General features: G+C 46.2%; 1 protein-coding gene across 5 annotated transcripts in view; it reads left to right on the top strand.

Annotated features, from left to right (window-relative positions):
- Positions 1-26951, top strand: part of PAK5 (p21 (RAC1) activated kinase 5) — a 185506-nt gene that overhangs the window by 90565 nt on the left and 67990 nt on the right. The window contains exon 1 of one of the 5 annotated variants that reach the window (XM_052698108.1): positions 7049-7159. The exons of 1 other annotated variant lie outside the window; for it this stretch is intronic. The gene's annotated coding sequence lies outside the window, so the exon portion shown is untranslated. Of the gene's footprint in view, positions 1-7048; positions 7160-7604; positions 7739-10063; positions 10183-26951 lie in introns of those variants that run through there. 3 more of the 5 variants (XM_052698183.1, XM_052697878.1, XM_052697959.1) reach the window with 3 other exon arrangements.

Here is a 26951-nt window from a genome sequence, read left to right as displayed (position 1 = left end):
AGGGAATGGCAGAACCTCAGAAAGTTGAGAAGTTTTGCTCTTGAAGAATGGCAGATCTGACACCAGAGATATAATGCTGCTAAATGGCGTGGTAAGTCCAGGCTGCTCTGCCTTACGTCTGTGAAAGATCTGACGTGTTGTCTGTCAGATAACTTTCCAGGAAGCATGAAATGTGGCCCTCGGGTCCAACAAGAACTTTTCTGGGAAATGCTAGTTTGCTTCTCCCTGCTTCATTTAGGCAAACATGTGCAGTACAGACCATCAGTCTTGATGAAGTGCCATTGTTTAATACTGGAAAAAATGCACATTCAATATCATTCGTGTTTCCGAAAACCTGTGTTATTTATTTAATAATACATTTTTCTTTGGCACAAAAAAAAAAAAAAAATAATAATAATAATAAAAAAAAATCTGCAGTTATTTATTCATTCTTGCCCCTTGAAGAGCTTGCTACCATCTGTTTTTCTTGGCTTTCTATCACTCTTTTTTTTTTTTCCACTTGTTCTTCTCCCACTGTGCACCACTGAAGGACTATGCTATACATTATCTCATGGCCAAATTATGCAGGGTATTGTAAACATGTTGTAAATTTTGCCAGCTGCAAAGTCAAGGGCTCTGAAATCTTGCTAAGCACTGGAAATGCTTTTAGAAGAAAGGCAGCCTTTTGGAAGCAGATTTGCAAGGCAGTGTAACACAAAGGTGAACAGTAGAAATGCTGGAGGAATAAAAGCAATACATAAAGGTATTTTGTGGATTACCGTAGCTTTATCATAAAAACCAAGAGGTCTCTGAGATGGTGTCTGCTCAGCACCCACAGACATGACAGCACAGCTCCTGTGTGCAGATGCCAGAACCCACAGCGCTCTACGCTCCAGCAGTTGTAGCAAAGATTGGAGCCTAGTGTAGCCTTGGCATCACTGCACTGTCCCAGAGGGGTAGAGATCCCTTTTAGGATTTGGGAGTGCATGAAGAGCACTGGGCAGCACAGAAATAGGTTGCTGCCAGCCCTGTAAACTTGGAGAGTGGCCATGGGGTTGTACCAGTGCATTCTCTGCAGCAAGCAATCTGATCTCCTGAAGTCAAGAGGAATAGGAAGCAATCTGCATTAGGACTACAGGCTGATGGTATCCACACTGCCCTCAGTGAAATATGGTTTTCCGCATTTGCTGTAACTTCACTATGAATGCTTTCATGCTTTGATTTTGACTGATAAGAAGAACAAAGGCATCTTAAATTCAGATGAGATTTGAGGAAGAATAATTACGAGAGTAATTACTTGGGACTAGAGATGTCCCGTGTTGGACAGGGGTTGGACAGAAGCACTGTGGTGCTTGAGGCATCATGGTCCTGTTCACCCTGCACCCTCCAGCCATCCTCTCCAAGTAACAGCTTGCAGACCTCGAGAGGCCAAACAGCTGGGCAGGGTGTTCATCTGCAATACTCAGGGATCTCAAACCTGTCGTTTACATTATTCCATCCGTACTTCATGTTCCACTTCAACAGTTAGTGAAAGGGATCCCAAGTTCAGTCATACCTGCATAAAAAGGCTATGAATATCCTATCCTATCTCTCATTGTTCTGTTCCTACTATTTTTACAGTGTTGAGAGCTTAAGGGAGAAAAATTGCTTAGCTTATTAAGATTCATTTTTCTTTTTTCAAAGGAAGGACGGTGGTCTTTGAGTATTCTGTGAAAGCTATTTCTTCTCCAAAGAGTCTTTTATTACTATCATGGGCTGATGTTCATAGACTCGCACTATTGCACAGGGGCACTGATTTAAATAAGGGACTTTAATCAACAGTTTTCATCATGCCTTAAATCAGCTAACAGGAAATGCAAAACTGATTATTTAAATTAATCTTGTTCTTCATTTGGGCTTGTAAATTATTTTCTGAAGGAATAACTGATAGTTATTCACTGATGCCCAATGCTCTCTTGTCATCTATGATCAGGATATGCTGTTAGCATATTTGTTTAAGAATCTGCGTGTAAAGTCTGAAATTACCTAATATTTTCCATTGTGTGTTTCAAATTGATGACTGACACCTCTACTACATGATAATCTGAACCTTTACCTTTGGGGTATGTGCGTACATGTATTTTCAATGGAAGGAGTGGAATGGAATGGAATGGAATGGAATGGAATGGAATGGAATGGAATGGAATGGAATGGAATGGAATGGAAGTCAGTCTCCTCCTTCAGGTAGCTCAGCTGACTCTGCTGCAGAGAGCAGCTTCCACGCTGGTTATCTGGTGCCTCATTGGCTGCACCCATCATGTCAGGGCCCAGAGCTTTCTGGGGGACACACACTGAGAGGTTCCAACACTGATGGCCATGGCTGCCTCCATTTGGGGTGTCTCTTAGCTGGCTACTGCCACCAAGCCCCTTTGCCAGCCCTTCTCCAGGCACAGCACGGGATGCAGGGGAGTTGCCGTACCTTCCTGCCTCAGCTCTCTGAGAGCAGCATGGAGCCTCTCTCCCAGCACTGTAGTTGAGCAATTGTCAGCCCATTTTGCCAATATGCTGTGACAATTCCCTCCAAATCACACTTGAGACTTAAGATAAAGCAACATAGGCTTAATTTCTTTATTCCCCTGCCAAAAGCCATATGCACAGTGCCAGGATTTGACATGCAGCACTGTGCATTACAGACACATGTCACTCCTGCTGACTCAGAGTGAGGAAACGTTTTCTGCCATACCCTGCATTGTTCCTGCTCAGATGCACCAGGGGAAGCTTCAGCTTTGCAACAAAGTCTAAGTCCAGGATTCTTTATTTTATTGCAGTTGTTTAAGTTAGGGTTTGGGCCTGGTTTGCTTGGTTTTCAACTGGTTTGCAGTTGTTGTATCAGCTTCCTTCCAGATGTCCTCAGCCATGGGTCCCCCTGATGAACGCTTGGTACCAATGCCACGGCAGCACAGCGGGGCCTCTGCTGATGGAGCATTTGCAGGGATTGATATGTGCCCTTGGCTAAGGCAGTCTTAAGCTTTCTTATGGAACATTATATATATATGCGGGCTTAGAGCAGCCTTCAGAGGCAGTATTTTTGCTGCTGCACAAATTGCTGGCAGTAATACACCTAAATTACATAGGACATACTTTTTTTTCCTTTTATTCTTTTCTATGTTTCTCTGCTTCCTTCCCATCACTTCCTTTTCCTTGCAGTGATTTTACTTCATATTTTCTTGAATAGGCCTTTGATGCTATCCGTGAGTTTATGACCTTTAGTAGGTCTCTGGCTGGAACAGAAAGCAAATCCATTGGTTAAAAAACTGAGTAATAGTGAAGATGTCATTAGATTTGCTGCTCCTTTGATTAAACCCTCAGCATCATTATAAAGCCAGTCCTCAGATCCTGCCCCCATGAAACACCATTGTCCCTTCTGTATTGAGATGGAAATGAGAACAACAGTAAGGTTCTATCTGAAGGTGGTAAGTAACAAACCACCACGGTCAAATAATGTATTATAAATGTAACAATCATTGGGAGCGTAGTTTTGCCAACTATTTTACTTGGTTTGAAATGGTGAACACTCAAATATAACTATATGGGACATTAGATTATTATTTTTTTTAATTTAGATAATAAAAACAGGGACTTTTTTAAAATGAAGAATGACTTCTTCCTAGTGTAATTCTTGTAATAGCATTAAATAGAGCAATCTATTTGTAGAGAAAACTATGTTGAGCACTTCCACTGCAAATGCAGACATCCAGAATAATTTTTCCCATTAGTAGAACAAAAGACCAGGATTGCTTGGTTTTCAGAGAAGATATTAGAATAAATGAAAGTAATTTACAAAAGCATAGTCCTTGTGCGAGGGAAAGTTCAGCAACACTGAGAAGCAGAGAAGCTAGAATGGACAGATGATGCCTTACAAGGAATTGTGGATGGGTTACACAAAAGCTGTATTTGAGCTGTCACTGATCTTGATAGCTTCGCGGCAGTGCAGTTACAGTACCTGCAATCCCCCCCATCCCACTTTTCCATGCTTCCTGTCCTTATTGGAGCATGGCATCTTGTCACCTCTGGTAATCGCATTCTAGAAACACTCCAATCATGGGTAAGAAGGCATTTGTGTTACCTAGAGTAACACAGCAGTTATCCTATTAGTAATTAAGTCAATTTTCAAGCCCTTGTGCTGTATTTCCCTCATGGAACTCCTTTCTCCAAACGATTTTTGAAGAGGTGCAGAGGGTGAACTGAGGTGGGAGCCTACATTAGGGTCAATTTTCTAACATTGCAGCATGGTCTTTCCATAGCTCAGTGGGTTTTTAGGAAATGCTTGACAATTTTTCTGGCTTACTTTGAAGAAAATGCTATGGTCCCTTACTGTGTCCTGCTGGTGCTGTTGGAAACCTGTCCTTCAGTGCTGACAGAAATCCTTGCTGCCTTGTGCATATCTGTCACTGCTCATCACACCTCATGCTACTGGGTTTACTGAAGCCTGTCTCAACTTCCTTTCTAAAAAAGCCCACCTTGTCTGCTTTGGGGTGGCTTTCAGACCGTGTAAGAACTCACAGAACAGCCTCAAAAGCTTCTTATCCCATGGAAATCAGCCCTGGTTTACTTAGGCCTCACGTCAGTGCCTCATATTCTCATCAGATGCCCCTGAGACCTGTTCGCCAGGAGGCCCCATCTCTGACAAACAGCAGTCCTTAGCCTTCTGATAGTTTACCCTCTTAGCAGTGCCTTCCCTTTAGAGGGAAGGTTGATGCTGCACAGCAAGAAACGCCTATTTTGCACCAAACAGAAAATCACCTTGGCTTAAGATCTTGCTAAGAAACTCTCGAGTTTGTGCTTCTGATGTAAACCAAATGGCTGTGGAGCTCTACTTGGGCTTTCCAGCCAGCACAGTGCGACCAGGGAGAGTTGTCCTCGTGATCCTGGGCTCCTTGGCATCAGCAGAGACATGAGACCTCTTCTGGAGAAGTCAACTTTGGAAGAACTGAAGATCTTCTAGGAATTGTTGTTCTTTGAGCTCTGGGGCCACCACAGATACTTCCCCAGTCTTCTACATCTTCACTCTTGTTCTACTGTTCGTCACCACTGAATAGAATCTGTCCCTATCACTGTTACTCCCGCACTTAAGACATTTATAAATAGTAATGAGGTCCTCTCTCAGCCTTCTCCTCACCAGGCTGAACATTCCCAGGTCTCTCAGCTTTCCTCATACAGGAGATGCTCCAGGACCTTAATCATTTTTTTGTCGCCCTCCACTGGACTCTTTCAAGGAGATCTCTGCCTTTTTTTGAACTAGGGACACATTAAGTACTCTAGACATGGCCTCCCCAGGGCAAAGCAGAAGGGGAGGATCAGCTCCCGCAACCTACTTGCCATGCTTTTTTTAATGTACCCCAGGATACCATTGACCTTCTTGGCCACCAGTAGTGCACTGCAGATTCGTGGCCAACCTATTGTTGACCAGGACACTCAGACCCTTCTCCACAGAGCTCCTCTTCAGCAGGTCAGCCCCTAACCTGTTCTGATGTGTGCACATATTCGTCCCCAGGTGCAAGATTCTACACTTGCTCCTGCTGAACCTCGTCAAGTTCCTTCCTGCCCTACTCTCTATTCTGTCCAGGTTTTGCTGAATGGCAGCACAGCCTTCTGGTGTGTCAGCCACTCCTCCCAGCTTTGTAACACCAGAAAAACTGTTGAGGGTGGGCTCACTTCATCCAGGTCATTGATGGAAGATGCTGAACAAAACCAGATCCAGCACTGACCCCTGGGAACACCGCTAGTTACAGGCCTCCAAATAGACTCTGTGCCACTGATGACAACCCTCTGAGCTCTGCCAGTCAGCCAGTTCTTGATTCACCTGACCCTCCACTCATCTGTCTGATGCTAAGTTCATAACAAAGATGTTGTGGGAGACAGTGACAACAGCTTTGCTGAAGTCAAGATACACGACATCCACTGCTCTCCCCCAGTCAACCCTGCTAGTGATGACATCACAGAAAGCTACCACGTTGGTCAAGCATGATTTCCCCTTAGTGAACCCATGCTGACTTACTCCTGATGTCTTTCCTGTCTTCCAGTCCTTGTGGGTCCCTTCCAACTCGGGATATTCCGTGATTCTGTACTTGTGGAAAAGCTAGAAAAAAAGCTAGCCTGCTTCTCAGATACGATTTTAAAGCTGGCATCTATAGACCTTAAAAAAGTTGGTGAAAATCAAGCCTGGAAATGCTGTGGAGTATTACATAAATTCTACCTTCTAAGAAAAACTGACACAGATATGGCCATATTCTAACAACAGCACTAGAAAGTAACTTTCTGTTTAAAATTAATGATGTTCGAATGAATATTTTTCTTCTTTTGAAAGGGGCCCTCCACCCTTTACAGAAATGAAACTGGAGTGCTTCTGGAGTCGGGGAAAGGGCAGAGGTGGAAGGAGAGGGGGCTGTAAGGGTAGGGGAACAGTTCCCGTGATGCTGCTGCTCCGCAGATGCACTTCTGCGCTTTGAATTTCGAGACGAGGAAGTCGAGCAGAATTCCTGGGATGTGAGCGGTAGGAGAGAGAGCTTATTTTGCACCGATGAAAGCGACCCTCGGGGCAGGGCTTCGTGCCGCCGGCAGAGCCTTCCGGGCCGTCCGAGCCGAACCTTGCCGGGTCGGAGCCTGCCTCCGCTCCCAGCCCGCGGGGTGCCTCCGCCTCTCGCCCATCCGGTGCCGGCCGCTGCTGCCGCGTCTATAGCCGGCAGCGACTCCGTCGTGGGCAGCGTGGAAGGACGGGGCCGAGCCGGGGAAGGCCGCCCCGCTCCCCTTCCCGGGGCCGCTGGAGCGATGCCCGGAGTAGAGGGGACGGCGAGGCGAGGGCAGCCGGGGCCGTGCGGCAGCTCCCGCGTCGAAAGCGGCATTTCTCGGTCGTTAAAAGACAGCCGGGGGCTCGAGAGAGAGCTAGCGGGTGGACTTCTCGTTTGGGGATTGGGGTTTGGGGCTGAACATTTGGCTCTGCTTTTCTAGCTGTGCACGAAGCGGTGCGAAGGGGCGGGGCTGGGGGTGCCGGCGGCCTCGGGGCCGGCCCAGGGCTGCGCCTGGGTCATCTGTCCTGAGTTTGTGCTGTTGTTTCATTTTCACGGAGGATGAATTCCGGGAGCCTTACCCACGGTTTTTAGCAGCGCAGCCGGTCGCGTTAAGCTGCGCGGGGATGCTCACGGTGCGTGAAACGCTGCCAGTGCCGTGCACCGTGCGAGCTCTGGGGACGTGCCGCAGGCACGGCGGGGGAGGCGAGGAACAGAGCCTTCGCTTTTGATGTATTTATTTCTACCCGCAGCCCGCCCCTCGCTCGGGGGCTCACCAACACGGCGGATTTGGATGGAGGACGCGGCGCCCGAGGTGCGGCGGGGCGGGAGCGGCACCACCCGGGACGGCGGCCGCGCCTCTTGCTTTGTGTAGCCGCGCGCCGCGACAAGCAGCGGTTCGGCACGGCCACTCGCGAGCCGTCTTCCAGCCGTAGCCGCAGGTGCTGGGGCCGCGCACGGCCGCCGTCCCCGGCGCGGCGACCAACGCGCTCGGCTCTGCGCGGCGGGGGCGTGGCGGGGCCGCCGCCGCCACTCCCGGCACGAGGGCGGGGCTGTGCCGTGCCGCCCTGCCTGGGCGCGAGGCGGTGGCACCTGCGGCCGGGCCGGGCCGGGCGCTGTTGGAACGGAGCGGCGAGCGGCGGCTGTGCGCGGCCCGGCCGTAAGAGGCGGTTAGAACGGAGTGGCGCTGCAGGCGGCGTGAGGCGGCGGTCGAGGTAGGGGCGGCTGTCGGAGAGGCGCGGGCGGAGGCCCTGATTCGCGGTGCCGGTGCGGAGCGGGCCGGGCGGCGGCGGGTGGGAAACAAAGGGCCGGGCGGGCGGCCGTGCCCACCTGTGCGGGCCGCGGAACGGGCGGCTGAGCGCGGCTCGGGGCCGCTGCCCTCGGAGGCTGAGGTGGGCGTGGGGGAACTGCGTTGAAGCGCCTCGCCGAGCCTCCTGCCAGCCGTTCCTCCGCGTCGCCGCTGCTATTTATTGCGAGGCGGTGGGGGTTCCGTCCGCTTTTCCCGAGGAAGTTGCGCCCAACTTTGCCGGCTCCCCTCGCCGCGCGGCGTCGCGCAACCACCCGCGGGCCGGGGCGCACCTGCAGCGCCGCTCCGGGAGCGGCCACACCGCCCGTATCGCGCGGCGGCGGCGGGATGCGACGGCGGCGGGGACGGAGCCGGCCGGCGCCTCTCGCCGGGTATCGATCGGCCCTCGGGCATCCCCGCCGGCAGCGCGGCCCGCCCTGCCTGCCGTCCTCTTTGTTAGGCACCGGCCTGCGTTAGTGCGAGGAAACAATGGCTCCCGCCGACAGCCGGCACCGAGCCGAGGGGCTGCCGGTACGGATAGCGCTCCCACCGCCTTGGGGTGAGGCCGCCCTTCTGCGGGCCCGGCTGTTAATTCCGGGTCTTTAAAATGCGCTTCTGCGTTGTCCGAATGAGAGCGGAGAGTTGGCGTCTTCGGTAGGGTTGGTCCTGTCTGTAAGTACCGCTGCCCTGACGGCTGTGACACGGCAAATACCGCTGCTGAGCGCGGGAGCTGCCAGCTGAGTCCTCGGTCCCCCTGCCGTCGGTGGCTGCGAGAATCTCTGCTGCCGTGCGTGTGGGCCTCTCGCTGCATGCGGTGCTGCCGGAGATGCCCTTCTCAAAATCGAAGCGTCACAAAATGGCCCTTACTCATTGCTGGCTTCTTCTAGTTGTGGCAGTACCGTTGGCATCGCACGGCGGCTGCTGGCACAGTGCTTGCCCGGCACTGCTGGGAGCCCAAGGGCTACACAGGGTGGGTGCTGGCTGAAGCCATGGGAGCTGTGTGCTGGGAGCTGTGCTCTGGCTGCTGCAGCCCCTTGGAAGTGAAGAGAAAGTATTTGTTGTAGAATTAAGCGTTTTGTCCACCAAACATTATAATTTGAGGTAAACTGAGCGAAAGATGGTTCGAGTTGAAGAAAGGACAGTATTACTTATTTTGAGAATGCTGAAGCAGAACTTTTTTTGTTCTGCTTCAAGCACTTTCCAGATGAGATTTTCATCAGAAGATTTCAGGCTGGTGTGTGTGGTACTGCTTCACCTGTGTGCAGAAGCTCAGAGTGGCATTACTCATTTTGGTGTTTTTTAACCTTACCTTAAGTGAGAGTTAAAAAAGTGAGACTTAACCGGTCAGTGTGCATGTGTCACATGTGCTATTATCCATGCAATTAACTTGGATTTTTTGGTACCCGTTTGCTCCCCAGCACATTGTGAATATTCACAAATGGAATATTCAACTTTTAGGGATATCTCTGTATCCCGATGGCTAACTGAAAATGAAAATATGGAGTGAGCATGCTAGTGGTTGGGGAAATAAAACATTTTGCAAGGAACTTGCTCACCAGCATAGACTTCTGCTGTCAGTCAGCCAAGAACAAACTTCTCCTGGCTCTTAGCAAAACATGAGTTCTGCATTAACTCATCAGTCTTGCCTCTTACGCTATGTTCAGTACTGAAATTGGTGTCATTATGGCGAACTATGCTGTTTGACATCAGCTGGGGATGTTCTTTAGGTTTACTGCTGAGGCAAGGAGGGCTCTGACTCCTGTGGTGCGTTGGATATGGGGTGACACCAGCACTGCTTTTGGGGAGGGAGAGAAAAGGGAGGAGGAGCAGAGAGGAGAGCACCTGCATTCCTGTTTGTCCACTGATTGCCCTCAGGTTGGCACTTACATCCAGTTACTGCTTGAAGTTCTCCAATTAGGAACATCAGGTGTTTGAGATGCAGCTGTTCAAATTCATAAGTTCTCTTTTACTGTTTTACTTTGCAAAACCTGAAACTAGAAGACTGCTGTGTGACATCCACTAAAACTGTTAATAGATATGACTGGGTACCAACACGTGAGTGCTTTCTGGAACATGCATAAACAGCAAACAGAAGCCCTCCTTCTTAAATACCTCAGGACATCTGTATGGGAAATGTTGAGTTACGGCGGAGTGGAGTATTACATAAATACTGAACTACTGATTGATCACCTGGGGAAGGGGCCCGGTCAGCCCTGGGAGCACAGGTGAAGGCAATTCAGCTGTGTGAGCGGAAGGGGTGGAGCCTGGCTGTACCTCTCTTAGATCCCATTTAAGGGCTGACTGCCACTGGCAAAGGAATTCTGATTGGAGATCCCTCCTTTTGGAGTTTTCTACTGTGAGCCTAGGACACAGGTGAGCATTTCATTTTTGATTGTCTCTTTCTACCATTATAATCTTTCTAACTATAAGTCTGTGAAATACTATGCTAAGTACGCCACTCTTTTAACTGTACATTTGTTAGTTGTACAACATCCTACAGCTGGTGTTCCCTTGGACTTGCGGTGCTGTTCGTCCACCTAGGCAGGACTTCTTGGGCCAGCTGTGCCTTGCTTCTTGCTGAGCTGCTCATTCTGCCACATGATTTGACTGATTTTTCCATTGATTTTTGTGGAAGCTAAATCCAGGCATTGCTGAGGAACAGTCAGTGGTTCCACCCAGACAAAACCAGGAGTGCTGTGATGGAACTTTCCTGAAGCCTATAGCTCTCACACCTGGAGGTCAGGTGCTAACAGTTTTCCTTGGGGCAGAGGGATGGGGCTGTCATAGATGTTTCAGGACTAAGAGCTGCCACGGTATCTGGTTCTTGTGTGGCTCAGCTGTATTGCTGAGAACTGCGGCCCTGCAGCCCTGACACAAATTGTAGGATGTGAGCCAAGTCTTGTCCCTGAGGGTTTAAGGTTCGTCCCTTTCTGAGCAGTGCCTGCATCTGTGGTTACATGAGAAGTGCTGTGCTCCCATCATGTCACGCAGTTAGCCGTGACGTGCAGTGTCACCTATTTTGTATCATTTCCTACTAGTTCTTTGCCTGGGGTGAGTGAGAGTACTGCTGCTTTTGGAAGATACATCTTGTGCAAGTACAGAGGTAAGTTCCAGAGCACACAGTGCTTGAATGTTTTTCTAAATCAAGTAAGAAAGCAGAAGTGCATGAATTTAGTTCTTTCCCAGGTCAGATTGCCACTTCCTATTTCTGACCATTCTGATCCCCTAAGCAAAGCTCTTATTAAAGCACAAGAGATGCACATACTGATTTCTGTTTATATACCATGAGTCACTCAGGCTGGGGTTGTGCTGAGCTGTAAGGATGTAGGACAAGATGTGTGCTTAGCCTGAGGATCTCACTGTGCAAGGTGCACCAGTGGTCTTATTTTCAGGGTGAAGATCACCGAAGTATGTGGGAGAGCAGCAACAGCCTCACTTGGGTCTCGCAGACAGGGGGATCTTGGCTCTTGTACTTTTCTTTCTGGCTCTCCTGGATTTGTTGTGTGCATCAGCTCTGCTGTTCAGAGTTGGCTACTAGTGAATAGCTCTGGCTGCAGTGGGATGTGCAGCTCCAGTGTCACGGGGTGGGAGTTTTGATCATGCTGAACAAAGGCATTCTTCCAAAAATAGGTGAAGCCAAAGATCTTGAATACCAAAAATAGCAGTAGAGAGTCTCCTTTTTTTTTCCTGACTATTTTAGATGGATTGTTCTCTGCTGGAGGCAGCTGAAAAGTAAAAGAGCGTGATACAGCTGTAGGCAGTGGAGTAGTGAAAGAACATACACGCAGTCACTTCTGACAGGGGAAGCCACGTGTGCCAGAGATGACTGTAGAAATGCACAGTGATGCGATTTGACAGTGCAGACAAGAATGTGCAGCATCACCAATATCCTTCCCTAGCAAAACTTTCATTGTTTTCATAGCAATTGTGGTACCCCACAGAGAGAAGCATGGTGAAATCGGTGTTGACAAAAAAGGAGGACAAACTAAATGTCAGTAAAAATGGAAATGAATAAATGCCACGAGTTATCCTAGTGATAGCTGCTACAAACATTTTATTGCAGCATACTCTGCTGTGTGTGAATAATCCACTCTTCCAAAGTTGGTGGCAATAAACTGTGCACCAGCTTTCCTCTACATGTTCTTGCAGGTTTTTCAGGTGGTAATACCAAGTTACAACTTAATGTTTCTCTGCTGTGATTCTCCATAGACTTTTTTATCATTAAGTTAAACTGCAGCTCTCCCATTCCCTGAGTTGGGTTTTTGCACAAAGCTAATTACTTGCACTCGAGCTATTTAAGGCACTGAGCTGAGCGTGGAGCTGGAAGTCAGGAGGCAGCATGGCTCTAATCCAGGCTGTGCTGCTTGCTGAGCCACCTCAGAGAAGTTATTTAACCTCTGAGCCACTGCTTCCCTGTGGGTAATGGGAGGGATTATGATAATTGCTTTGGAAAGCTTTCTTGCACTTTCAGGTGTTTTCTTTTTTAAAGAAGGTGCAGAACTTTTGTTCTTGAGCTGAAGAGGCTCAGGCCATCCCAGGAGGCTTTTGGCACTTCACAAGCTAATGGAAACAACGCTTAATGCATCGTTGGCCTGCTTAGGCAACAGAAATGCATACATCTTAAAGAGTTTTCATGGATTGTCTAACTGGGCACTTAGATACAACTGAAGGATGCAGACATAAGATGCTGTGAAAACAAGTTGTTACTGAACTCTTTCTGAAATATAAGTAAAATGTCAGAAGACTTAAAAACAGGTTGTACTTTGAACCAGATCCTGCCTTCACCAAGGAGGACTAGTTTTACATCTATTGAATTTGACTCTACCTTGAATATAAAGCCCCTGCAGGCAACTGATTTGGTATGTTTCTGCTTAGGTTTTGGAGAGTATTTGGTTTTATGCACAGTGGAAAGAAAGAAGTAACATTGTATGCTGAGGAATCAGGAAGGTTGTCACGAGAGCAAGGCGAGCGCAAAGTAAGCATGCCTCCGTACCAGATTTTGGAACACTCACAGAAAGATAGCAGTACGTGAGTTTTTCACTGTCGCGTACTGAACACCTCTTTCCTGAATAGCAGATTGTGGTCCTATTCATGCTTTGTGTCATCAGTCAATCAAAGCAAGAGGTGGGAAAAGCTGTGACCAAACTGGAGTGGAGGCCAAAGCACCAGTGAAAAAGCTGTTTGTGGAGCTAAGTGCTGTTTGGGAGGTACAGTGTGGGCTGCAGAGTGTGCCAGCAGGGCTTGGGGAAGAAATGTAACCTGGAATTTTGTGTTGGAAACATAGAGGTTGGTGTGCTACTGGAAAGTGTTCCCGTGCCAGGGTGATGGCTGCTATCTCTAGGAAATCTTGGTACTCCCCAGGTTTATGCAAGAGCTTGACATGATGCAGCCTGGGCACATTTGCATCTTTCCAGCATGTGGTGTATACTCCTCATAAGCATATTTTGGGAGAGGTCTGGCTCCTAAAATAGTTTGGTGTTGCTGTGGTGGTTGCAAGTGGTGATTTCCTTTTAAGTTCTTACTTTCTGTTCTGACATTTTGAGGACAGTAATGAAGGATGAGAAGTGGAAAACAAATTAGAAAGCTGTCATGTATGGGTGTTTATAATTGCACTTGTTTGGCTCAATGGAAAAAGCCTTGCCCTTCTGGAAGTCAGGGAGGATTTGGCAACGCGTTAAAGTTGGTGCCAGTAGCTTCCATTGCAAAACTGAATATTGGTGATATGGCTGTGCTTAAGGCAGATAATACATACCCTATTGACCATTCTAGGACAGCATGTGCATAACCATGTGCGCCACTGAGGGTTTATTCCTGGGAGCAAGTTGGAAGGTGAGAGGCCTTCCCTCTAACAGGTATGATTAAGGCAGTAGAACCCTGGGCTTGGGAAGCAAGAGAATTGCTCAGCTGGGTTGAGGCTTTTATCAGGGATGCTGGTATGTTCCTTTTGCTGTCGTATCTCTGGCATAACGTAATTGCCTCTTCTGGTCTGTAGGCCATGTCAGCTCTGTCCTGGGTATCTGCTTTCTGTGCCTGGTCTCGCTGGGGAGCAGCTCTTGGCACTGTCAGGATTCACAGGGAGAATAATATTGCTTTTTCAGCGGCTGAGAAAGTACAAGGGACAAGACAAATAATTTATCAGTTGATTCAGGGCATTGCTAGCTGGAAACTGGCTCACAGTCTCTTGAAGGGCTAACAATAACTGTTTTGAGCCCTTTCCTCTTTATGGGGAAGGGCATATGGAACACATCACCAGTCAGCAGGCTGTCTTCCTTGAAGAGCAGGGTTTGCAATGTGAAGTCAAAGCCAGGGCTTCCTTCTTTTGTGGGCAATCTGCTCTGACTTTGCATATCACTCCATGCAGCAGGCCCCTGTGGTTGCTGTAAAATGAGAAACCTGCTGCCCACATAGCTGCTTCACAACTGAGGTTTATTACCTGTTAGCGCTTGAAGAAGCAGCGTTTTGACTTAGCATCTGGTAGAACTTGATGCTGCTACCCATCAACACAAAGGGCTACAGCCCTGCCTTTTGTTTTCTAACACACATTTCTCTTCCTCTGTACTTTGTCTCTTGGCTTCTTACTGATGTAACAGCAACTTGAAATTTTACATCAATTTCCAATTCTGTTTAAAAGAGTAATAGTCAACCATGCTGATGTAGCGAGATGTTAAACTGCATCTACTGTTTCATGGACTGAATGTGAAAATTGGTGATAATTGCTAACTAAAGCTTCTTGAAGATTTTTTTTTTAATGTGTGAAAGGCTGTCAAGTTGCCAGTCAAGGTGAGGACTAGATAACACGCCACTCCTCTGACAGGTTCCTCTTTTATATTAAACACCTTCTTTGCTCTGCAAACTTCAGCTGCTCACAATTTGCCCTTTAATGTTTACTTTTCCCATCCGCTCTCAGAATTACTTTGTTAGTGTGAATATACCTGTGCAGCACAGTACGACAGATGTAATAGTCATTGAAAAAAATCCCCATAAATGAGGTTAGCCTTTAACATCATGGTGTTTGTTAGCACTTCTCCAGTGGTTTGCTCTGTCCCTTGGTGATACACCCACCTGCCCTTGTTAAAGCTGATGAGCAGTGGTATTGGCAACAGTTACAAAAGCACCTGGGGCCCAAGGGGCTGACTTTGAGCATCCTAAAGCTAAGCAAATGTGAAGCTCTGAGTTGTGTGAACATTTGGGGTTCTTACAGTTTCTAAAGCTTTTTCCTGTAACTTAGGGCATTGTTTTTTCTTTATTTCCTTTTGAAGTATGAATGAAGGGAAGATTGGAGATTGTCTCTCAATCCCCTAAATTCAGAGGCATAGATTTTTCAGAGAAACTCTTAGAACAGCAATAATAAAAGCAGAGTTCTGTGCCATGCTGAGTAGCATCGCTTCACCGTACACAATTCTTAAAAATGTGTGAAAGATGTCAGGCTGTCATTCAAGCCAAAGACTGACTAATGCACCGGTCTTTTCATGATTCTGGTCTAAAGCATCATGAAACAGAACCTACATCAACTCCAGGCACAGGTGACATTGCGAGTAGAGCACTACAAATACACAGAAACGGTGCAGTGAAGAATAGTGAGACACCCTAGATCATTCCCCCACCTCCAACAGTGTATGTAGATTGAAAATCATTGTGCTACCCATGACTTAAGAGGTCTGGTGCTAACATCTCTGCAGCAGGGGAGGCAGAAGAGGGAAAGTGTGCCCGTCCTGCTGGAAGAGGAAATACCAGCACTGCAAAAGGTCCAAGTGCCGTCTTGATTTTGATATAACATTCTGAAGTGCTGTGATGTCATAGCAAAGCATTACGATCATCATGGCAAATGCTGAGAAAAATAAGAATATAGAAATAACGTGTTCCCTTGTCCTGCAGATAAATCAAAGCTTAGCCTTTGATCTCTCATTGCTCACTAGCCTGGAACATAAATCCAAGGGTTTATCATTAAGCTTAACGGGTCATAAAATCTGGGCTATTTTGGAGGTAGTTGCAGAGATTTGCAGCCCAGACAGAGAGCGGGCTCTAAGCTGCTGGGTCTTGTGTAACTAGGTAAATAGCAGGCTTCAAATAATGCTATAAAGCTATCAAATGTAATAACTAATGCCATCAGGCAAATGTTCAGGGAATGCAGCGTTGCTGATGACAGACTTGCCTGTAACAGCTGTGAGGGGCTCTGGTTCAGAAAGACCTTTTAATAACAAGTGTAAGTTTCTTACGCTTTACTTGAGGTCAGGTATGTGCAGATGACTTGGTTCATGTGTAATGCTTTTATTCTTCGACACAGCAAGGCTTTTTTCATCAGGGGCCTGAGAGAGCAAGCAGCAGAAGACCAGGAATGGGCTGCGACTCAGTTACTTTGTCATTGCAGTTTAAATATTTATGACAGCGCTTCACAGCATGCTAGTAAATGTGTGATAGCCTATTATGTAAAAGTAATAAAATTTTAGAAGCAGGGGACTTCACTACTGTCCTTTGCCAGTAAATCTGTGCTGCTATCCTTAGGGAGGCTGTGTGAAGGCCGTGCCTTTTCCCCCCCCCTGTTTTTCTATGTGAAATGAGAATTAGCTGTGGTTACTGGTATTCATAATCACGTGTTCTTTCCAGTTGCTCTCTATCATTTAGTCAGACAAGACTTTGGCTCAGGTCAGGTTCCTGTAGAAATGGAGAGGAGCTTGTGCTAAGGGAAGTCCTCAGGGTCTGACCCTTCTGAGGAGCAGGCAGCTGGGCTGCAGGATGGCAGGCTGGCTGCAGGTCTACAGTGGGTCTGTAGGATGCGGGCAGCCTGCAGGGGGGCATTTCAGCTATGAGTTTTTTTGAGTTAGCTAACAACTCAGACTTGCTCTTTGGGCTTTTGTTTGTTGTTATATGAAGACCATGGGTAGCTGAGGATGCTCGGTGTACCAGGTGCTTTGTGCTTTGCAGCCCTCCTGCCAGCTCCTCTCACTTCAAACATTTGAATTACTTGATGGTGAAATTTGCCATCTCCTGCATTATGCTGACTATGTTGGATTGAAATTTCTGTGAAATGATTCACTTGTTTCCCAGAAGGATTAGCAGGGAGAAGGGGCTATTTACTCTTTGTGTAAATTTTAATGATTTTAAAAAGAAACAACAATGCCTCTGCATGAAAGCAGGAAGAGCAAGTGTGTAAATTGAAATTGTCAATAGTATCTGCATGATCTCAGATCTCAGTCCAAGAATTAGCTGGGTCATTGCTTCTTTGAGCTATTTTAGCATGAAGAGTCAAACTGAATTAAATTGGACTTGTGCACTTAAACTGAGATGTGTACAATAGTGCCCAAGGAGTCAATGAGAGATTTCATTCACCCCCTAAAAAACAGATGTTGCAACCCTGTGGTTAGTTACATTTAAAAACTGCAGAAGAAAGTTAAAGCTAAGATGATTTGTACTTGGCATAAGAGTGTTGTCATCATCCATTGTGGCTTTCCAAGCAATGCAGTATGTGCTTGGGAAGATGTTTTGGTGGAGATGTGTGCCAATAAAACCTGGCCTTGGAAGCACATGGAATGAGTGAATGAGGAAGGAAGCTGCTAGCACTAACAGCACAGCAGTGTAAAGCGGGTTCTGAGGGTGTGCATGATGCCAGTGGCAGCACAGGCGCTCTGCAGGACGAGAGTGAGCTCTTTGCACAGCCATGGAGGAATGTAATGTGCCACAGGTACCAGCTGATTTATCTGATCTGCACACATATATGCTTACAAAAAAAACCTTGACGCTTATCTAAGTCTTTACCAAAGATATCCCAAGGATGCTGCATGGAGAAATGAGACGTGCCAAAATCAGGAATTAACAATAAGAGTTGGTAACTTTTAATTTTGGACTATTGCGTGTTCAGGCATCTGTGTGCTATTTTTACGCAAGACTGAAGATGGCACAGTGGTTGCTTCTTCATTCCCTATCTTTCAGCATCCACTGGTGGATGCTGTTCCAGTGGCATGGCAGAGCGAGGCTGTGACCCACAGGCCACCATCCCTTCTCTCACACAGGTCTCTTGGGATGAGGTGCACAGCCAGGTGGGCTCTGTGGTCCTTCAGCTCCCACACTGTAGGCTTTCCTCTGTTGCAGGTTTCAGGAGGATCTTCCGGAAGTCTGGTGATGCTTTAATTCATTTGATGCAGTTCAGAAAGTAGAAGCTGCTGTGGGGCTTGTTGCTGTGCTGGATGGGTGTGCCAAGGATGCTGGTGTATTACCTGACTTCATGGCTCTGGCACCTCAACAAGCTTCAGTTTCGGTGCAGGAATTCTGTAAACATTTGTCTTTAATGTCAGGCCTCAGGAGGCTGTCGATCCCCTGCCTCAGCTGGTGCTGTGGGGTCAGGGCCTGAAAGTCTCCTTGTATTTTCATTAGGTGGTGGGGTGCATGTGTGTAAGTTGGTTTTGACTTGGAGCTGCAGGGTGAGGGTTGCATGAAAGATGTCATAAGATGCGGCTGGATCTTGGCTCACTCCTAAAATGTATCTGTCGGTTCCAAAATTCCCCATGCTTTTCTCTCTGCCTCTTACATTTCTTCTTCCTGAGAAAATACTGGCTCTTTCTGAGTTTGGCTGCTTTATATAGGCTCCTTCTCCTCCTCTTGCTGCTGCTTCTCCTCTGCCCCAGTTACTAAAAGCTCCTCTCACAGATGCGTCATTATCTTCATCAGCAGAGCTCTTGTCTGTAGGCTGAGAGCAGAGCCTGCTCGAGAAGGGAGAAATGTCCACACACCTCCCTGAAGATTTCAGGTGACTGTTAGTTGTTCACTGGTCAAATGGGCATCTTTTTCTGTCAGTGTTTTTGCTGCTCCTCTCTGGCGGGGCTTACCCCATGCTGAAACAATGGCTCATCTGAATCAGCGGGTGAGAAACAGGCCTTGCAGTTGCTGTAGCCATCATGTCGTGATTTTCAGAGTAATCAGTGCCTGGGGTAAGGTGAACAGCTCTTCCTTGTAGAAAGTTTACAGGTGGGCTCAACTTACCCCATCCTTGGTGGTTTTTAAGGGCACAGCCACAGTCTCAGGTGGGCTCCCTGCTCTCTGCTGCCCATAGGGATCCCTCAGCCAGCATGAGTTGGTGGCACTGGTCAATGCTTGGAGAGAGGGTAGCTATGAAGAAAAACCCTTAGGCCAATGCCAAGTGGCGGTAGTATGAGGGACTTTGCAAATTTGTTTTCATGTGAGCTACGCTTAATTGCTTCCATCTCTGTCAAGGGGGCTGATCTAGATAAATTCATTTATGTTCCTGCTTTTTATTTCCCATGTTTGTGCACAGGAAGGAAGAAACAAAAGGAAGAGGGCAAATTAAGTGAATGCTGCCACATTAATTATTCCATCTCATTTCAACTCATGTTCATAAACCTACGACTTTGGATGGAATGTTCAAAATGATCTTTGCTCGCAGTGACCATCTTTCCATCTAATTTAAAATCATTCAGCTTCTCAAGGAGCAATTATGCTCTTCACTAACAACAGAAAAGACATGACAACATCAGAAAAACTGATTATTCGAGCAGTCTTTCTTACATAAAATAGCTAGCTAATCTCCCTGCTCCAGTCATTGCATACTATTGCAAATGTCCTCCTGAAAGTGAACTTCATTCTCAGTATGGTGGCAGTTTGCTTCTCATCCTTGATTGTTCTCTGTGTTGTCACAGTGATGGTTTGGGGGCTCAGAAATTTTCTTTTTTTGTCTCTGTGGTTGTTCTTGCATTCACTGCTCTTTTTATCCTTTGTCTGATGAAAGTGATGTGCAGGGAAGAGAGCTTGTGTTCTGCTTAGAAGAACAGAGAAATCTCCAAGCTCTTCTGCTGCTGTGACTTGTGCCTTTGAGGCAGTCAAGTTTGAGATTCCTCAGGAGTACAACTAGTGATGGGTGCAGCTGCCAGAGCGAGGTCCATTTGCAGGTATCTTATTTTCTTGGCAGCATTCAAATGTTCAGAAAAGGGGGGTGCGAAATCTACCAAGGTAGACTCCCTTTTGAAAATTAAAGTAATAATAATTCTCAGCTTTTAATTTTTCATTGTATGTTTTTAGGTTGCTGTAACTAGTGCAGTGATGCGCTTGAAGTCTTGCTGTGAATAAAAGAAAACACATCTTATTTGCAAAGCCAGGAGTGCATGGTTAGTGTAATCGAGAGCTTAACTCACTAATTAAATGGCTGTTATTTGTTCCTATCCAGTTATTGCAGAAGAATGAAAGAGATTTTAAAAAAAAAAAGTATGGAAAAAAAATTGAAAGTTGCAGTACACTGTTCAGTAGTATCTGTGCCTTTCTCTGTTCACCTTTCCAATATCCTCCTTGGAAAAAAGAGATTGGAGTGAGGGTAAGGGCTCTTTTCCCTGCCTTTTTGGCTCCTGTGCAGGTGTTTGACCTTTCGTAGTGGAAATTACAGCTTGCCCCAAAATTGGGGTGGAATGAGCAGAAGCAGGATTTCCTAGAGGTTAAGTTGAAATTCAGGCAAAAAGACTGATTTTTTTTTTTTTTTTTTTTGCCAGGTGGAATTGACTCTTTTAGCTCTTGATAGGGACTTTGAGCCCACTTGGTCTTACCAACCCTTTTGTAAATTCCTAACGCCTCTCAGCAGTAAGGCATGTCTTCTCTTTGGCCTGATTGCTCTCCATATTAAAAAAAAACAAAACAAAAAAGGCAGTGAGTCATCGGTGTCCGTGCTGCCTCCAGGAGGAACATACTGCTGACATTGGCATTTATTCTTCCTTGCTGGGAGAAGCAGGAGATTGAGGTTGATGATTCCTTCCTCTTGGCTCTGAGGTCTGCTTGTTGTTTTCCAGCATGCTTTTACACTGTCCTCTTTCCTCAGGTCTGTATGTCTGTGTTTGCTGTCCAGAGAGCACTTTGAACACAATGGCTACTTGTTCCTTACTTCTTATTCTCTGCACTGCTTATTAATCTGATTTTGCTGGGGTCTGCATTTTTTTTTTTTTGCTAGTGAGATGTGTGGGGCTTCTGCCCCCTTTTACCTTCCTGTGCCTACACCTCTGCAAGGCATTCCTTTGCTTTGCCTTTGCTTGGGAGTCCCCAGCAGCATCATGCTGCAGTCCTTTCTCTACATTGCCTGGTCTCACTGGGAGGATCATCAGTATTTCATCCCCTGCAGGCTATCAGCCTGTTACTTCTCTGTGAACAAGCATGATGGGTTATGTACAAAAATAAGCCTCCTGGTCAATAGTAACAGTGCTGGTACTGCTAAGTAAACTGCATCAGAGCCCCAGGCACACGCAGCCAGAGCCTGGCCCTAAGCACTGCCTCAGTGTGCCGTCACGAGTATATCTGCTGGTTTTGGTTCCCCTCTCCTTCTCTTAAGATTTTTTCACTATTTTCAGCTTAATTATGCTGAACATTAGGGTGATGGTTACAGGGAACAGTTCATAATGCTTTCAAGTTTTCTCTTCTGATCATGGAGTTAATGGAGAGGGAGTTGCTGTGTGTACAACACTGAGATTGCTGTTTGCCCTGTGAGCTGCTTTGTGTTGAATTTTGCCATTTTGAAAAGGTTTCTTTTGACTGAGAGGCAGACATGTCTGATGTCAGCAAGTTCAGGTTCTGCAGACACAGGCCATTGAGATGGTGAACCAGTCAATATGAAAGTAGTTGGGATTTTCCATTATGAAAGAAGAGCCAGAGGATGGAATCTTGGTCTCCGCTCAGGTGGCTGTGCTGCCACATCTCTGCTGTGGTTTCTGAAATTGAGCGTGGTATTGCAAGTTCACTGAGATTGGCACAGTTACCTGTTGAGCTTTGAGCATTCTTTGATATACAGCACTGTCCCTGCTCTGCCATTCCTGTATAATTTGCACTGTATATTTTATTCCTTAAAAAGTTGCGTAGTACCCATTTATGAACAGCCTGTGTGGCAACGTGCATCCTTTTAGTGCTCCTGCTCATCATTTGGTTTTTCACCCTGAGATGTGCTTTCTGATTCTCCCTTGTTCCTGGTCTTAACGTTTCAGTGTAATGAGCTGAGTTTCCCAAACCAGAACCATGGCCCTGCTTTGCTTAGGGAACGCTGCCCTCTTCTGCAAGGCTTGACCTGCTCCTGGCCTCTGCTCAAGTGACAGCATTCTGGACTTCCTCCACAGCTGTTCATTGGTGTTCTGAGCTTCTTCAGTGATGTTATGCATCAGCTATAAATTGTGCCTGCAGGCTCCTCTCCTTCCATGTGCTGCTGATAGCTGGGTGGTGGCTGGCTGCTGAGTTCTCTGCAGTGGTTCCCAAGCACAGTGTACCCTGAAGGGTGCAGAAGATTGTCCCGGATAAAGGCTGTGGTTCTCTGAGGCTCCTCTGTTCTGGATATATTTAAGCAAATAGAATATTCATAGTTTTAGATAAAGGGAGAAGAAAGGAAAAAGATTTCACATTTTGACTGCAAATATTTAAAGCCAGTGCAGCCTGCTGGGAAGCATTACGTTAAATTCCATAACTTTAAAAAAAAAAAATATATATATATATATATATATATCTCTCCATTTTAGTTGAGTCTACAATATGAAAGATTAGGAGTTAAGAGACAATTTTCATTCATTTTGAAAGTAACATACCTCAAATGTAATCCTTCAGTGCAGCTGCTGCTTCTGCATCTCTCTGTAAAAGGCCTTTCCCATGCTGAAGAGCAATGTAAAGATGTGGGCTGCATGCTAATCCACTTTAAGATGCCAAGCTTCCTTTCCACCCAAGGGAAGCTTCCTCATTGCCATCTCCTAGACAGGTGTTTGATTGTCTTTTATTGTAACACTCTGCAGGTTCAGGTAATATAGGGCTAATATTTAAAATGAAGCCAAAACAGACTGGTACATGTAAAAGGCTGATGGCACTGATGGTGCTGTTATGGCAGCTGGAAGCTGCAGGAGAGTGCTCCTGTTATCTGTGCACATTGCTGATGGTAGCTGCAGTAATAGTTATGGGTACCTACTTCCTAGGTAGGTACCCGTAGGGTACCTAGGAACTGGAAAGCCATCTTGCAGAATGACTTAATCTGAAGATGCTGATAAATTGGTTATGCTGAAATTTTGAGGAATCCAGTGATGCCTGAGCTTTGTTACCATTCATTCACACCAGAGGGATTACTGTGAGGGCATGTTATGTCAACTATCAGCACTTGGAGAGTTTGGCTGGAATTAACATGAGACTTTACTGTCTCCTTAGCCCCCATCATGGTCCTATCTGTTCTAGAGCCTTTTCTCTCCCGGTTCTTGCTGCCTTCCTTTGAGAAAAGTGCCTGTGTAGGAAAGCCCTAGGTTAAACCTCCAACATGTCCTGTTCTTCTCTTTCTTTGTGAGAGCATTTCTTACAGTTGGAGCTTCCTGATTTTGAGCTTGCTAAATGATATCCTATCATTCAGAACACATCAGCCATGCCTATAATATGCAATCTGATGCCATTATTCTCTATTCTCTAGAATTCATCTTGCTTTTTTTCCTATCTTTATACAGCGCTGCAGTCTGGATGCACTTCTCACTTGTATTTAGTGACTTATTAAAGTTTATCCAAGTCATGGATTCCCAGCGGATGTTCTGAGCTTTTTTCCTTATTTAAAAACATCGTCTAAATTCAAATCAGGAATTAACACAGCTCTGCAAATGACATTCACCTCTCTGTAGAAGGACCTGTATTAATCCTATGCTCTGCAGCAGTGGCATATCAAGCCTTTTTTGGGGACTTCTATAGGGTTTAAATGAGCTTTACAAAAAGCAGAGGCTTCTGCAATAGGTAGAACTGACACTGCCTGCTTTGGGCACTGAGCATAAGTGAATCAGAAGGTCTGTGTTAGGGGCTGTGTTAGGAGAAGAAGACAGGGTAGGTACTCTGCAAAAGCTTTCTGGGTCACTTTGTGATGGAGTTAGCAGTTGCAGGAAGGACCTTTGTACAATTCTGTTCCTAAAAGACTGCTCCACTGCTGAAATCCTGCCTCTGCCAAGCCAGGGATCGGGTCCTTGTTTTGCAGCACTAAGGGAACTGGTGTGATGCAGAGATCTTTAGTCTGGGACCTGAAATATGAAATATGGTTCCAGTTGATCTTGTTCCCATAGAACATTCTGGAAATCCTTATCTTAATTATTGGAGTTGGTTTTTTGCCTCCTTACTAGTTGTCATCAGCAGTGCATGCTGCCTATATTGCATTGCCTCTGTATGGCTGAGTGTTCCTTCTTAGACTGAGAAGCTCTAATGTAGCTCTCAGGACAAGAGAAAGTTGAAATATATCATCCTACTCTGAAAAATATGAACCACAAGTAGATATATTGTAAGATCATCTTCAGTCACTGCAAATGTTGTAGGGCTTTACTATAAACCTCCATAGCTTTGAGCCACCTCCATAAAGTTCTCTGTATCTTTGTTCTGAGAATACTGTGATGGTGGAGCAGCCAGCCGGTCTTGTTTTTCTTTGTTAGCTATTTTTATTTTACCTGGGTCATTACTTATCAAAGAACTCTGCTAACATTTGAAATAAACATGTTTAAACATTAATAAGTAGCATAAGAGATGCTCATTTTGATGCTGTGTGGGCAAACATCAGATGATTTCTGGAGTAGAAAAAAGGTGGGAGCAAACATTTTCCTTTGTGCTTAATATCCCTCAGTAGTTACTTCCCAGGCAGAAAAGTGAAGAGGAAATCACAACAATCAAATGCCCGTAATGTTGCCTCAGCAAAAACCCAACTGAGCCAACAAAGGTGTTGGTTCCCAGCAGCAGTACGAAGGGTTCCCTATGCACTGCCTGGCTCTGCCGTGTATGAGTGCTGCCTTGAGCCAGCAAAGAGCAGGTTGGTGTTGTGTGGCATCCAGGGAATGAAGCTTTCGCTGCTTTATTTGATAGCCTCTTCCAGCTTAACAATTCATGGTGTAAAAAGGCTTTCCTCACCAGCTCTTCATAACCTTCAGCTTTCAACCATGATTCCTTTTATTCCATATTAGAGATAACAAAGCTCCTTTTTACACTGTGTTTTTCTTTGTGAAGGAGTTTTACACTGTAATCACATTACTTCTCAATCTTCCTTTAAACAGGCTGAACAGGTGGAGCTCCGAATTTCTCATTGAGGCATTTTTCTCCCATCCAGTTATTTTTAAGGCCTTCTTCCATATCCTTCCCATATTATCAACATCCTTTGCAAAGACTGACCCTGGAGGTGTCTCTGATGTACCAGAGTCCACCTCATCAGCTGCAGTGTAAGGGGCTGACATTCTCCCAGCTTGTGAGTTGCATTTCCATTTCATTTGGATGCAGTTTAAGGACAGTGTGCCCTGTAACATGGGAACAATGTGCTGTGAGTTCCTCAGTCTTTCTCCAGAGGCCGTTTGTTACTGGTTTCTGCAGCAGGTTCTGATGCCTTTGCAGTCCTGGCAGTGCACGGCAGTTTCCTCTTTTTGTTGCTTTTTAAGTGGTTAAAAAGAAGGAAGAAGCCTGACAGCGCAGAGCTGTTCTTGGGGAAAGATGGGCTACTGACTTAACGCAGGTATTCCCAGCACTTTTCCTTCTTTGCAGGCTTTCTGGTTTGGTGGCTAAGCTGAAGGTCAGTTCCGTGTCTCCAACCTTGCTGCAGGGGATACTGCAGAGACCACTTGTTATTTTAAATCTCACTATTTTTCAGTTGTCAAATTCCATTAAGGGAGGGTTTATAATTTCATTGGAAAAAGTCAGTGGCTGCACAAAGCCTAACAATGTGAGCTGTTCCGGGATCTGATGAGTGTTTTCAGGCTTTCAGCACGTTTATCTTCCTTGATTTTGGCAGTAATGGCAATTGTGGGGTGTTTTAATCCCTTAGGTCTTGTAAAAGCTCTTCAGGCAGATGTTGTCACGGGCTTCCTCTGTTGAGGGTGAGAAAAAAAGTAACAAATGTCCCATGAATTGATCTGAAGCCACCTCCTAAGCAGGTAAGCATATGGGAACTTGGGTAGTGGTGCTGACCTGCTGCTCACTGTGTGCCTGGCTCCTGTGCAGTAAACTTGACAATTTGCAAAGATGCTTGCTCTTCACCTGACATCTCATCCCCTTTCCTGCTCCAGTTAATGATAAAAAGCAACTTTAAGTACCATTATACTTATGTCTTTGAGGCTCTGTGTGACTGAGAAGCCAACTGGGAGGATGAATGTGTCATCACTGGAGTAAACTGTATATTCTGGGGAGTTTTAGCGCTGGTCATGGGGGTTTTTTGTTTCATTTTGTTCTGTTTTTAGTTGTTTTTTCCCCACTGTTGCCATTTCTGGTGGGCCAGCAGATGGAACTACTCACAGGACCTTATTTATCCCTGCAAAACCAGTTGCTGCTGGGGTTGGGTTTGCATGGGTTCCTGTGCTTTGGACCTTGTTATGAGCGTAGTGCTTTTCTCGTCAATGTTTGCTTTTGAGATTGTGTGTAATTCATACCTGTTTCATTCAGGCCAAGGTAATTGTGGAAGGTACAGCTCCAAGTTCATATTCTCTGGAAAAGGAAAATGCAGGTAAAAGCATAAGCAAAAGATAATAAAAATTTTCTTAGGCAAAACAGCAGTAGGTGAAGGCGACCTGTGTGCTCCCATGTGTTGCTGTTGCTGCTCTAGCAGCACTTGCAGCTCTGGAACGTGCTGTTGCCCTCTTGCTATCTGAAATCCGACATCAATAGCAGATGGCAAGAGATGAGACCTGCTTTCTGGGTGTAGTAGGGCAGCCTTAGAGACTTCCCAACGTGCTGCCTGCAGCTTCCTCCACATGTGAAGCCTTCAGCCACATGAAGGCTGGATGAGGCCAAATGCATGTTAGCAAGCAGCTGTTTGTGCAGGAATTGCAGCAAACGGGAATGCCTGAGGAGACAGCAAACCTGGTTTCTGCACGGTGCTTCGGGAAGTGCTGTGTGTGCTGGGAACCCTTTGGAAATGAATATTTAATGCAGAAATAAAACAATTATATGCATGTGTAAATGCTGCGTTTATCTCCCTGCTGCCCTATAAGGGTTGAGTAGTGATAAGCCCAGGGGGGCTATCATAATTATCACTCTACTGACTTGGCTAATAAAAAATCAATTGCAGTGAGATGGTTTTGGGCTTTCCTTCATATGCAGTGTTGCAAGTGTTATCCCTGTTTCAGGCATGTGTCTGCAAGGAAGAGGGGTTGGTTTTGAGTCCAGCTTTCTCCCAAAAGTGGAACTGCTGAAAATGATGTTTT

The sequence above is a fragment of the Tympanuchus pallidicinctus genome, unplaced genomic scaffold (assembly GCF_026119805.1).
Source record: "Tympanuchus pallidicinctus isolate F22 unplaced genomic scaffold, pur_lepc_1.0 scaffold1, whole genome shotgun sequence".
Lineage (NCBI taxonomy): Eukaryota > Metazoa > Chordata > Aves > Galliformes > Phasianidae > Tympanuchus > Tympanuchus pallidicinctus.
This window is presented reverse-complemented; position numbering and strand designations above follow the sequence as displayed.